Source organism: Helianthus annuus, chromosome 11 (assembly GCF_002127325.2).
Source record: "Helianthus annuus cultivar XRQ/B chromosome 11, HanXRQr2.0-SUNRISE, whole genome shotgun sequence".
Classification (NCBI taxonomy): domain Eukaryota; kingdom Viridiplantae; phylum Streptophyta; class Magnoliopsida; order Asterales; family Asteraceae; genus Helianthus; species Helianthus annuus.
In genome coordinates this window covers 51206101-51221082 of record NC_035443.2, presented here as the reverse complement: position 1 = coordinate 51221082, position 14982 = coordinate 51206101, and the positions used below count along the sequence as shown (strand labels likewise).

Here is a 14982-nt window from a genome sequence, read left to right as displayed (position 1 = left end):
ACTGTGCTAATTGTGTTTCGTGCATCATTTGAGTCAATAAAGTTCTCATGCATTAATGATATGACATTAAGCAATATGTGTTGCACATGTATGTATATGGCAATAATCAGTAAGCAGTTAATTGTAATTCAGCACAGTCATTAAGCACTAATCATGGTTTAATAGTTGTACAGATACCTGGAATTTTGACAGCTGTCACATTCTCCCCCTGTTAAGAAAATTTCGTCCCGAAATTTTAAGCTTTACTACTAGCTGCAGGGGTGTTAGGGAACAAATGCGGGTATTTAGCTTTCATGCGATCTTCACGCTCCCAAGTAAACTCTAGACCGTGACGCGCGTTCAATCGAACCTTGATGAGTTTAACACTACTCCTCCGAGTCTTGTTAACCTTCCAATTTGTAACCTCAACGGGTTCTTCGGTATAGTGGAGTGTGTCGTCTATGTGAACTTCGTCAGCAGGGATGACGACTGTCTCTTGTGTTGGACTTTTCTTCAGATTAGATACATGGAATGTATCATGCACACCATTAAGTTATGCCGGTAGCTCCAACTTGTATGCTACAGAACCAACCCTTTCCAGGATTCTGAATAGTCCGATAAATCGTGGGTTTAACTTACCACGCTTCCCAAAGCGTGCCACACCTTTCCAAGGTGAAACTTTCAACATAACCATATCACCCACTTCAAATTCCAAAGGTTTTCGTCTTCGGTCCGCATAACTCTTCTGGCGATCACGAGCCGCCTTGATGCTCTCTCGGATCTGCATGATCTTAACTGTCGTTTTTTGGACCAGTTTGGGACCAACCAGCTGTCTATCACCTGCATCTGCCCAGCATAAGGGTGATCGACATTTGCGTCCGTAGAGGGCTTCGAACGGTGCAGCTTGAATGCTTGTATGGTAGCTGTTGTTATAGGAGAACTCAACCAAAGGTAGGTGAGTGTCCCAACTGCCACCCAAGTCCATTACACAAGCACGTAACTTATCTTCAAGCGTCTGAATCGTTCTCTCACTTTGACCGTCCGTCTGTGGATGAAAAGTTGTACTCAGATTCAACTGAGAACCAAACGCTTCTTGGAAAGATTGCCAAATCCTTGAGACAAATCTTTCGTCTCTATCAGATATAATCGAGATAGGCACTCCATGATGTGCGACTATCTCCCTTAGGTACAGCTCAGCTAGCTTACTTGTGTTATCCTTCTCTCTGAGTGGCAAAAAGTTTGCAGACTTTGTCAAACGGTCCACGATTACCCAAATCGTATCATGACCTCTGGGTGTCTTGGGTAACTTCATTATGAAATCCATCGAGATCTGCTCCCATTTCCACATGGGTATCTCGGGTTGCTGCAGAAGACCCGAAGGCTTCTGATACTCGGCCTTCACCTTGGCGCAAGTCAAACACTTTCCAACATAAGTAGCCACATCACCCTTAAGTCTTGGCCACCAATAATAATCCTTCAAATCTTGGTACATCTTGTCCGATCCTGGGTGGATCGAGTACCTCGATTTATGAGCTTCGTCGAAAATAACGTCTCTAAGACCACTAAAGAGGGGAACCCAAATCCTTCCCATAAAACAGAAGGTTCCTTCCTCGTTGGGTACCAACTTCTTCTCCATCCCATGGAGATATTCAGCCTTTAAGTTTTCTTTCTTAAGGGCTTCTCTCTGTGCAGCACGGATGGGCAACGGGAGATCTGTCTGGATAATCATCTCCAAAGCACTAACACTTATGGGCTTAATCCTTTCTTTTCGACTTAAAGCGTCTGCCACCACATTCGCTTTCCCTGGATGATATCTGATTTCGCAATCATAATCGTTTATCAGTTCCACCCAACGTCGTTGTCTCATGTTAAGCTCTTTCTGATCGAAGATGTGTTGTAGGCTCTTGTGATCAGTAAATATCGTACAGCGAGTACCATACAAATAATGTCGCCAAATCTTCAAGGAAAACACCACCGCGCCTAATTCCAAATCATATGTGGTGTAATTCTTCTCATGAACCTTCAATTGGCGTGAAGCATAAGCGATAACCTTCTGTCGCTGCAGCTGACATGGTCGTATCATCGTTAGAATCAGTGGCATAACGTCGTAATCCAACTCCCTGCAAGGCGGAAGAAGTCACAGACTCAAAGGAATCTGAGACAGAGTGCAAACTAGAGTCAGAGGAAATCTCAATAACAAGGATCTCAAGAAAAGGAATAGCAACAACGTCCTCATCTAGCTCTCCATCACCAGGGGCATCATCAAGAGGACCATCAACAAACAAATCAAAATCATCATCAAACAGATCATCAAAAGGCCAATCCTCAGGTGGGATGACCATGAGAGGAACGGGAGCGAGGATCGGTGCCACGACATGCTCTCCATCGGGATGCCCGATGATAAGATGATCGTGAACTGGAATGGGAACAACAAAAGGATCCTCGTCTGGAATACCATCAGCAAGCGGTAAGTCAACTCCAAAATCAGGCAACGCAAACGGCTGAAAGTCGTCGTCATCGTCTGACAGCATATATGGGTCGCTCTCAGTATCTGAAGTAAAGATCTCTGGCTCACTCGCCCCAAAGCCAATAGCCATAGGGTCATCAGCATCGGACAATCCACTCTCGGATGAAGACATAGTGTCTGTAATAGAACAATCACAACATATGCACATATATTAACTACTAACATTATGCAATCAAAGACAATGAAATCATGTAACCATGTATCCTCATCATTCCTCATGAAACTTTTCTATCCTTCCTAGTCTCCTAGACTAAACCACCTAGTCTCTCAGACTAAACCACCTAGTCTCCCAGACTAAACCACTTAGTCTCCCAGACTAAACCACAAAAGTAAACCTTGTAATCGTGTTTCATGTCTTTCTGTTTGTAAAAATATTTGTTTCCCTGGATCTAGGCGTCTTGTGTATGCAATGAAAACATGTAAAAATATTTTCGTGAGAGCCCTAAGGATTGTAGTCTAGACTCGAGAAGGAATCCTAGTTCGCTACAATCGAAGCTCTGATACCAAACTGTCACACCCTGACTTTTGTGGAAGCGTGATTATGTGTGACTTGCTTAATATCATTGCATTCAATCATAACAACATCTATATGATAAAACTAAAGATGAACAACCATTAAATAAGTTTAAAATACCACAAACATCATTGTTTTAAAACATGGACTTCAATCCGAATTACAAACCATACGATTTGTTTTAGAGTTCCATAAGGACTTGACAAAAGACTCTAATAAAACTAGGCTTTGAAAGATGTGCCTCATCTAAGATAGGACACACAATCCAAACCCTTAAACATCGGATGACATCTTTTATTCTCAACATAACTGGAAACATCCAAACGCCTGCCAGATCCACTTTTAATTCCCTGAAATACATGTAGTTTGAAAACATCAACAAATGTTGAGCGAGTTCATGTGATTGTGAGTGTGCACGAATAAACGTTTGAAATCATTGAAAGTTTGTATGTATGTTTGTAAACCCCGGTATGAAAGCAACAAGGAAAACAGATCATTAATGGTTTGCAAGGCCATTAATATGTGTGACGTGATGCAGGAAGGCTCAAACCTAGCAAATTTGTCTCCGGGAATAAGACATAGTCACCTCATGGGCTACCCTGGTCCACATGGGTGTGGGCTCGCTACACCCAAATAGATCTATCACTCATGTCCCTCGGTCCTACAAAGAGGATTAATGGTCTTAAGCGTTATACCCATCACTCACATGATCAAGTAGTACCCTTCCTTAGGTAACCATACCACATATAATTGTTTGTAAATAGTTTGTAACATGTATTTCACCCCCGAAGTTATAAAACCGAAAACAGTTAAAAGAAAAGGGGGAACATGAACTCACGGTTTTGCGTTCTTTGTACCAACGGTAACTCAAAGCTCCTTCGTGTGTACACGACTACCTACAACGTACTAAGGCCTATTAGATGAGCGGGTCGTGCCTTGACTTAGTATTAAATTAGTGTCTTTGAGTTACGTTTCTTTGAGTCCTTACTATTATTCCATGTTATAATTATTTGTTAAAATATTAACTATTTTAACTTAAAATTATATTTATTAAATTTTGGAATAATAGTTAAAATAATATATTCTAACTTGATACTTTTCAAGTATTTATACATGTATTTCCTTCCCAAGGATGGGTGTATTTGTATTTGTATTCGTATTTGTATCCTTATACTTGTATATTTTTGCCATGTATCGGGGTCGTATTCTGGTGTGTATTTATACGTACGAGAATACGTATCTTCCTGTAATTGTTAAGTAATTTCATACTTAATTTGGTATAAGTTTTTCCGGAATAATATCTCTAGTAAAAATACTTTAATATATATTTCCAAAATATATATTTTACGAAATATTACTTAGAAATTATTTATAATTTTCTCTTGGCAAAAATATTTGTATTTTCATATAAGTTCCAAAAATAATACATTTTCAAGTCTAACTTAGAAAATTTATATAAACCCATTTTTCTTCCAAAAATGTGTATTTTAAGTTTATTTAAGAAAATACATTTTCTCTAAAAAAAAATAATGTATTTCATGTTTGTTCGAGAAAATATATATTTCTTCCAAAAATAATTCCAAGAAAATATATATATATTTTTATTCACCCAAAATAATATATTTTCTTCTTGTCAAAAATATGATATAGTCTTGTAATAATTGTAAAAATCATATTTTTGTTTCCTTGGTGTCCAAAATATTATTTACCAAAAAATATACTTGTGAATAAATTTTCCGGAATATTTTTATGAGTTATATTCCTTTGTTTGGTTTCACCAATATTTTGTGTACTCTTTGTATATTCACATTTTTAGAATTTTGGTAATATTTTGGATTGTAATTTTTGGTATTTTGATGAGTTATATTATTTCAAGTCCTAAAATAATATAACTAATACACATAATATACAAATAATCAGACACATGGTGACTTCTAAATATATATTTCCTAAATACATATTTAGTCACTTTTATTTATAAAAAACAACCTCCAATATTTATATTTTTGTAACAAAAATTATGGCAAACTTTATGTGAAAAATCCATGGTTTTAAATATCCTTGTAAATATTTATTTGAAATATTTTTCTAAATGTTTAATTTTTAGAAAAATTTGCCATAGTTTCCCTAAAAATGGAGGTTTCCATAACAATAACCAATCTTTACTTACCAATTTTGCCAAAAATATGCATAATCTACTACTTCATGGACCTGAAAATTTATAAAAATATGTAGTAACTTACTAGTGTATTTAGTAAGACTTGTTATCCTTTAAAGTGTGTTTGATTCTTTAAAAACATCATTTTTAAAGAAAATAGATCTTCACAACTTGTAGTCACATTTTCTAAAAATATTTCTTCATTGATTTTTCTTGTTACTTAAGTGTTTCTACACTTTATTAACCACCAAAAATGAGGGTTATTTGTTTAAGAACCAAGTTTAAGTAAAACTTGTATTTTTAACTTGTTTTCTTGAAAAATCATCCTTGAAATCTTGGATTTACAAGACATTAAACTTACTTTGTTTATTACTTAACAAGAAAACAATCTATTCATTCAAGTTCATGACTTCCAAGAGGATGATCTTTGAATCCTTAACACTTTCATCCTCTCATCTTGCTAGATTATGTTTTTAATCATGATCTAGCAAGATCATATGATGATCTACATCAGTTACACAAGTAAACAACAATCAACAAGTAGATTAACACATAAACAACATAGTTTCTTCATGATTTAAGCTTATGTTAAAGTTTCATTCTCTTGATTCTTAGTGTTCTTCAAGATTAACATTATGTATCATCTTTAACCACTTGAAATAGATGTAAAATGGAGTGTATGATGTTCTTACCACTAGCTCAAGGCTAGGGATGATCAAGAGAAGAAAAGAGACGGATAATAGCAAATGAAGAAGGTCCTTGAACTTCCGTAAGCTCCTAGCTTCCTTATGCAACCTCTAACACCTTTGAGTATGCTTGAAATGGATGAGACTTGATTGAATGAAGGTGATGATGGTGGTTGTGGTTTCGGCCTAGAGTAAGCAAGGGAGAGGTAGAAGAGTGTGTGTTGATTGTGTGAAAGTTATGTAACCTATGAACTTCAAGACTTATAATCCATTTCCAAGTGTTTTTCCATTATGTAATGTGCTCATTAAAGTGAAACATGATCTAATAAACAAAGCCAAGAAAATCAAGGAATGGGGGCCACTAGTGACCGTCCACTAGGTGGGGGGCGGGGGGGGGGATAGTAGGCTTAGGTTGTAACTAAGTTAGATTTCTAGGTTAGAATGTAAGTAAATAGTTAGGTATTTAGTTACTAGATATTTATTTAGTGTGTTATGATGTTCGGGACCATAACTAGCTTGGTAATGTTAAAACAGTGCTTCTAGTAAAAATTTGGTGTTTCGGTTAGTGTCCGGTTGTTCGGTTGGTTACCGGTTCGTTAAGGTGCTAAACTATGCAGTTTAGTGTGCTTTATGTACCCTTTTACGACAGTTTTGATTCCCGACAGCTAGGAAAGCATTCAGGACCATTTAACCATATTTCTGCATGATATTAGTGTGTTTAAATGCTGAAAATTGCTAATTTTTGCAGAATTCTGCAGTTTAAGTGAGTTTTAGGCACTTTCCGGCACTTAAACTATCTCTAGGAAGGCAGTTTTATGATCCTTACTTTCTTACACACTAGACTAGTGTAATACTTGGTTTCTGGCACATTCTGTGTCTCAACACATTGTCTGTCTATGTACTGAACTCTGTCAGCATTTTCCCGGTTTGTCTGATAATTGTGCTAACTGTGTTTCGTGAATCATTTGAGTCAATAAATTCTCATGCATTAATGATATGACATTAAGCAATATGTGATGCACATGTATGTATATGGCAATAATCAGTAAGCAGTTAATTGTAATTCAGCACAGTTATTAAGCACTAATCATGGTTTAATAGTTGTACGGATACCTGGAATTTTGACAGTTGTCACAGTATAGGCCAATACGATGCGTATAAATGTCCAAAGTGTTGCTTCTTCGTCCTCGTGACAGAATGCTATCTTGCAAACTTAAAAAAATAAATCGACACCTTCAATACGCATCGCATAGGCCTATACGATGCGTACAAATGTCCAAAGTGCTGCTTCTTCGTCCGCGTGACAGAAAGCTACCACGTAACAGAAACCTATCTTGCAAAATTAAAAAAATTAAATCGACACCTTCGATACGCATCATATAGGCCTATACGATGCGTATTACTTTTTTATAAGCGGACATTGTCAGCATTTGAATGACCCAGAAGTTTGAACTAACCTTAATACGTATCGTATAGGTCTATACGATACGTATTGAAGGTGTCGATTTAATTTCCCAAAGTGTGCCAATAATACGAACCTTACAATATGAATGATATTGATAGTGCAAAGAATTAAACTAAGGACAATAGAATGTTTATCTGCTGGTAGAAAGTATACATATAAATTGCAACTTCACTTTTTAACAGAATTTTGGTAACTAATTGGTCAAAGTTGAGATAAGACGATCCATCAATGGTGTCTGCTTCTCCAGCTTTCTTCTTCAAGTCCAAAGCTTTCACTTTCATCATCTTTCCTTTCGTCCCATCTATGATCTCCCACACTTGAGCCTCCACCTACTCTCTCTTGACATTTGTATCGATTTCCATTCCGATCCCGACAATTTGTTTGTTGTTCTGCAAAAAACGGCCAACAAAGGACCGGAACACCACTGCTAATACTCTCAAGTGTTGAGTTCCATCCATTGTGCGTCAAGAATCCTCCAATTGCAGGGTGCTTGAGAACCTTCAATTGTATATAGATTAATCATCATACTTTCCGACGTTAATTTATATTTATCATACAAACATAAACAAAACAGTTAAATGACATAATATCTATTATAATTAACGTTTTTAACTTTATTACTCATGTATTCTTGTATTATTACATGAGTGATTGCAAGTAATCTATCTGTTGCACATTCTATAAATTTTGATAGGGACTCTTGAAAAGAAAAAATAAATAAAGTTGCCACTTGCCACCACGAGATCTTCTCTTGTACCACCCTTTCATTTTTTCCAGCCAAATTGCTTTTTTTATTTTTTGGTTGCATGCTAGTATCAATTATTGTAGCCATTGTCTTTTGTATTGACCTTATATTCAACTAGTGGCAATAATACGAAAGCATGTGAATCTTTGTTTTGTCTGTTATATTTGTATATTTTGTTGATATTATACGAGTTCTTATTGCTTGAATACAAACCGTAGAAAGCCCTTCACGATAAGATGGAGAGTTCTTATTGCTTGAATACAAACCGTAGAAAGCCCTTCAAGATAAGATGGTGGTCCATTTGTATGCAATAGTGGGAAACCCGTGCGTTGCGGCGGAGTCGACAACACGACATGACATCAGGCAATCAAGTGGTAGTGAAGTGATGATATCATGGGAGGTTGTTGTACAACCTAGTCAGGAGCTCGCACGATGCGACAGAGTGTAAATCACCTTGTAAACTCCATCAACACACGGTTTCATCATGACTACCCGAATCCCATTTCTTACGAAACCCATTAAAAAGTTGATCTGTCTCTTTAGGTATATAAAGAAATACCACTAAGACAAATATTGTAACATAATTGAAATCAATCTAACTCTCTTTCACGGCTTGAAAACGTCCGAGCATCTGAAGCGGATTGCCCAATCCTATCAAATAATACCTCTTCAAAGATTTCCTCTGCATCTCTGTTGCCTATATGTAGTAAGACAATCAATTAAAGCACAAAAGCATCATGTATGTTTTAGAAAGAGTTGAGTAGAATTTAAAAAGGAAATTACCAATAGGCCAAATGGATGTCGACTTCTCTCTAAAATTCACAAACTGCTTGTGTATGATTTGGAAGGAAATTACCAATACTCCTATTGAGGGAGTCCTGGTAGAAAAATCTATTACTATAATGCAATAAAATATTGTAAAAGCACATCAATAGTAAGATCAATGAATGTAGAAATTTACCTGTTCAAGTTAAGTTGAAGTTAAAATCATGTCATAGATTTCGAAAGCGCTGTTAAGACCTTAACCCAAACACAAATGGTCCACCAAACCATCTTCACAAACGAAAGCCTCAAACAAAAACGCACATCAGCCTACAAAAGAGATTATTGTATCCTTCACCATTAAAATTACATAACGAATCATTGATGTTTCTTAGTTTCCGTTAAAGTTTTAAAACTCTAGACCAAATATATCCAACATATGTTTTTCTTGATGATCACTATCATTAACATAATCCAAAATCTCCTAACATAAGGTCTACTTTGTAATAGTGTTTTTAAATTGTAACAAATCAAAAGCATATTGCCAAAACAAATTAAAATTTCGAAATAATAATACCCCAAAAAGTTGCATCAAATTTGATCAAAATAATATTTTATTATGTTTCAGTTGGAACTTATAACTGACTCCATGTATAGTATTGTTAAATCAAAGCCAATCTAATCCAACTTAAGATGCCGAGGTAGGATATAAAAAGTTGCATAATCCAAAGCTCCATGGTATAAAAGTAAACCGAACCCTCTGGGACGGTTTAGAAGTTGTAAACAGACCGCGCAAACAGGAAAAAAAATTTAACCGACCACAAAACTAAACTGATGACTGGTTTGGACGGTTTCACGTTTCAAGTCGAACAATGAACATCCATACCTTTTCAAGTGGTATGTCATTTGTGTGTTGTACTTCTATGTCAATAGTGAAGTTACTCATATCAGCAATGGTGCCCTTAGCTTCCAGTTTTTCTATCTCCCTGATATGATCAATGGTCTATTATAACAAAGATCTGGAATGGTTGAAGGGTAAATCTGTGAAAAATGATACGAGTGAAAATGTCGAACTGTAACCTCAAACCAGAAAAAGAGAGAGGTGCAGAAACATACTTCCAGATCATCTGGACCATCAATTACATGTCATTATTGAAGAAGCAGGTTTAGAAGCCCACAATAGTCATCAGTGGCTTCTCGTATATATCTCTTGTTAAAAAGAAACCAAAACTTCTTAAAGCATTTAAAGAACAGCATCGTGTAGTGGCAAACATGTTTTATAGGCACCGCCTTAAAATGGAAACATATGTAGAAAATAATTAATTACCCGTGTCATAAGAGGCATCATAATGTCCCTTGCTCATCATCGCTAGCATTCGCAAGAAGTAATGATTGCAGAATGAACCTGCAAGTAATCAAGGAGGCAAGATAAGGTAATTACACTTCCAAACTCAAGAACAAGATGCTTATATTTGAGCACAGCAGAATCACAAGTATGATAATTTACAATTTATGCATCCCGGGATCAAAAGAAATACCTATACCAAACGTGTGAATACGAGGAAACAGTTCTGATCCTTTGTTTTTTGTTGCTTCTGCATTACTTCACAGATCTGTCTTTCATTTTCAGCAGTGCCATCAGTGATAAAGAAAACCATTGGAATTGACTTGTTGGTCCCTGAGAACATTTCTCACCATCCACACCCTTTTTTATATTGAAAAAAAAATTTAAATAGAGAGGGAAAGAGAAGGAGATAGAGAGACCGTGAGAGAAAGAAGAGAGACACACGGGGAGCCAAGGATTGAAGCCATGGAGAGACTGGAAACCGGCGGGATCAGGGATGGAAGCCACAGAGATTTAAGTTCTTGAAGCTACACTGCTCGAAGTGCCCTCAAACCTGTTAGGGTAAAGAAGGAAGCAAACTACATTAAATTTAAATCAGAGATACAAAAGTAATTTGTTTATTACATTTTACGTATGTCAATATTGAATACTTTAAGCGAAAACACTTTCATAGAAAAGACTCTTAACATAGTATATTAGTATTGAATGGATTAGTGTCGTAAACTTAATAGTCTGAAATATGACAGCTTCAACGAATTTCAAAGTAAAAACGATGTAACTCCTAAATTTAGTTAGGCTGCAAAACAACATATCTAACGCAAACGCTGCAAAACAAATGCAGCTGATCTTGTCTTCATGAAAACTACATACACTTCGCAGCTGGTTACTTTTTCTGTATATATAACGCTGGAAAACAACAAATAAGAATAAAAAAAAGTCAACCCGCATACAAATACATGGCTCGAAAGTAGCCCATGATCTCGGCAAACCATTCCAAGTATGCAATCGAATGATGGAATTAGGGTCGTCGTTTGGGAACAACTCAGTAGCATTGGACCATTCCGGTCTCTGGCTTATCAATAGTGGTTGCCTCTCTTGTTTAGCAGAATCCATTCCACAGACGAATGATGTCCAGCGCCATACAACATTAAAACACCATCATTGTAATAATAACAATAACAACAACAACAACAACTACAACAAAAAAGTGTGTGGGCGTGTGCGTATATATAACCTCATAACATACATACCTTGATAGTAAGTTCAGTGAACGCCGCCAAACTACTAGGTTATGATCGGGAAAGCATTATGCAGCTTGTAAGTTGACAATTTATATAATATAAACAAAAAATGTATGATATTTATGTCAAATTCAGTTTCAAACAGAAGTATCTGAAAAAGTTCATCAAGTGTTGCATATAGCTAGTAAGATAAATACAAATAAATTGGAAATATGATAAAGGATTGTACCTCATATCAACGGTAAGAATATTTTGCACTGAAGTAGCAAATTGTTCAGTCAGTCGTCCCTCCCTCGCCACCATGCTAAAACATATAAAAATGTAAAAGGGTTAACAACATCAGCATCAGAATCATAGCATGATAAGGGTGTATATACCGTATTAGAAAAGTTAGTTTTGTCGTTTTAGAAGACACCTCTTAGAGTTGCATCTACGTCGAGGTGCAATGTTAAATGTTAAAATTAGTAGGTAAGTGTGGGTACCAGATGTTGCTATGCATTCTCTCGACCCGTAAAGTGTCAAGTGAAGCTAAAGCGACACACGAATCATCTCCAACAGATAAAAAGCAATCACTCCATGGATAAAAAGCAATCACTCCATGAAGAAAAGACTAACCTGCATTATTAATTATTAAACCATATTGATACATTAACAACTGCGTAACTTATTGCATAAAGGCAATAAAGTTGGATTCGGAGTTGTACACTTTGTGGTTATTTAGTGCAGATTCAAGTCCAGCAATATCCGCAGGGTCATGACCGAAGCCTGTTTTTCAAGACAAAACGATGATTCAAACAATGTACGGCTATACTGCGAATCTTATTTCCATTCAATGTTGATTCATTAAAGCCCCTCAAAATGTAACCTTACCATTATCGCCGCCCCCATCGCCGGACCTCCGCAATCACCTCATCCACCTTTCTCCGGCTCCGCCGCCATCCTTTTGCCATGTTCACAGTCCTTCATCAACTTTAACTGTTGCCACCCTTCTATTCACGGCAATCGAGCACCTCTAATTAAAATCCTAACCAGGTTTGCGATATTATCACCACCGGCGTTCCCCTCACCTATAACCGCCATCGACCAACCCCTATGGGGGTCAGAACTGTTTCAACACAAGAAAAAAAAAACTAATTTCAATTTCACAAATTTCAAGCCCTAATTTTACAAGTTTCAACAGACCCATTCGTAATAAATTGTTACAATGATAAAACTTACATGCCAGATTTTGTCTTCAGGTATGAGAAATTGGGAATTTGGGGAGACACAGAGAAATGCTTATGGATTTGTTGATTGTAACTATTGCTGCTTCTGATGATGTAAACGGTTGCAGGGTGATGATGAGTAAATAAAAGGGGCGTTTAACTTCTTCAGTTTCTTGTAAAGGTTAAATGGGATTCAATCCACATCTTCAATGCAAGAAATTGAATGAACATTCAATCTGGCCATCGGTTACACACTCCATAAATCATTAAATTAAATCCTCTTTAAAGAAGGCAGATTTGGAAGTGGGGATGAAAAACTGGGAAATAAGGCATGACTTTTTGTATGACGTCTTAAAAATTTAAAGGAAATTACATTTTTGCCCATATGAAATGCTTTATATATATAGTATAATAATATAATATAATATAATATAATATAATATAATATAATAATAATAATAATAATAATAATAATATATTATAAATTATAGATATAGATTACATCTTTATTTCTAAAATATAGCTAATATTTTTAATAATTTCTAATATTTAATAAATATCTGGATAAAAAACTTTGTTCAATTTTCTATATTTTGATAGAGAAGTGAGTTCAATGAAAAAGTATTATTAATGTAACTCAGTTTTTATGAAAATTATATTGAAATTAATATAATGAAGAAAACTATATTTAGTTTCTTGTTATTTTTTACATCTTATTAGGGCAAGGGGAGTGAGATCAGCACGGGAGGGGATGTCCCATGTAAACTTGCGGTGTCGAGAGGTAACACCGCACCACCCCTTTGCGGCACTAGTGTACAATATTCAACATACGCTTTATATAGCCTATTCGCATAGTGGCGGGCATATATAATATGCACTAACAAATTCCCCATTAGACGTCATTGTCGAATCTTGATCTTTGAATATGAGAGCCGTGTTTAAATATTTGTAACTTCAATCAAGCATTTGATATCTTCAGATAATTCCCCCTTGATTGATGATTCGGGCTTGCATTATCTTCAATACGTTCCCCCTGAAATGAATCTTTAGGTCTTTGTTTGCACGGTTCCCGATCTCCTCTGATTTGCTTAACTGTAATCTTCACAAATAATCATCAACTTGAAAGTTTCATGTTGAAACTTGTCACACCCCTATTTTCCACGTGTCACCGGTGGGGGTATCGTGACGTAGTTGATATCGTCATAGTCAAACAACACAATAAATAAATGCACAGCGGAAGCAAAAAAGATAGATTTATTTCAACCGAATAAAATTGTAATATCAAGTATCACAACAGTTGAAACAGATCCACAAGCGGATCAAAAGAAAAAAAAACTTGTTCAACAGATTTAATTGCATCCAAGCTTGCGAGACTCTAAGTGATGCTAAGGAGAGGCCAGCCTATTACGCGTAGTACCTGCACTTAACCTTTTTGGGAAAATACGTCAGTTTACACTGGTAAATACAATTTAACTGACTCATTTTAAAAAGGTTTAAAAATTGATTTGAATGCACATGGCACAAAAAGATTTTTATAACTTGGGATAATTACTTGAATATAAACTTGTAAAATATTTACACGTTTCTTATGCGTCCAGTAGCCCGGGTCTACACCGGGTTAAAGATCAATAGACACACCACTTGATATAATCCCGCAACGGTTTAACCCAAAACCGGCGGTTATATCTTAAAATTTATGCACAACGGGTGTACGCCTACACCCGCATGCTTAGGTCGTGGCCATTTCATAAAATGATGCCAAGGATATCCGGGACATGGTCATTAACCCCCCAAAATCTTTAAGCAAACAAAACAATTTTAACGGGTCATTTCAATGATTTAACCTACATTTGATTAAAGATTCAATGCCCGACCAAGCGGTATTTTATATACCGTACCCCAAGCCTGTATAAGGAAAATAAGTTAAAGGTATTTACCTGAGCAAGTATAGTCACAATAAGCAAGTGCAAATAGCTTTTACTGGATCTCCTATTCTGGAACGAAGGTTTATAATAACCTATTAGAATCCTAACGGGTCTTTAATTTAGCCTAAGCTTAGACCGGTTAGTTTTTAAAGAAAGAATACAGTTCAATCGCATGGAAGGCAAAGACTGGTTTAGAATGTGATTTTGACCCGACAAGCTTGCATGCTTGTTTAATATGGGTAACTTAAACACATTCTGGATTTTGAGACAAAAATGATATGGTTTAACCCGCTTCGGCTTATATATGTAAACTAGTTACATAAGCCGATCCGAACGCGGAAAGTGCGTAACGAGTAACCATATGAATCATATACAAGTTCCCTGAGTTAATATGCACTAAATATGTTGTGACATTAGTAAGATATCTTCT

General features: G+C 36.1%; 1 long non-coding RNA gene across 16 annotated transcripts; it reads right to left on the bottom strand.

Moving 5' to 3' along the window:
- Positions 1-7407: 7407 nt before the first annotated feature.
- LOC110890348 lies at positions 7408-12970 on the bottom strand. Of its 16 annotated transcripts, XR_004871281.1 has the most exons (14): positions 12641-12969; positions 12293-12527; positions 12127-12187; positions 11905-12037; positions 11652-11726; positions 11432-11462; positions 10375-10734; positions 10164-10241; positions 9953-10045; positions 9723-9877; positions 9036-9166; positions 8858-8952; positions 8288-8771; positions 7408-7827 (listed from the first exon to the last, which is right to left on the bottom strand). It is a non-coding gene; the product is annotated as an uncharacterized LOC110890348 (long non-coding RNA). The 16 variants fall into 16 exon arrangements; XR_004871272.1 differs by having other exon boundaries at positions 10375-10514; positions 10601-11726; positions 12641-12970; XR_004871277.1 differs by having other exon boundaries at positions 10375-10449; positions 10601-11726; positions 12641-12970.
- Between the last annotated feature and the right edge of the window lie 2012 nt (positions 12971-14982).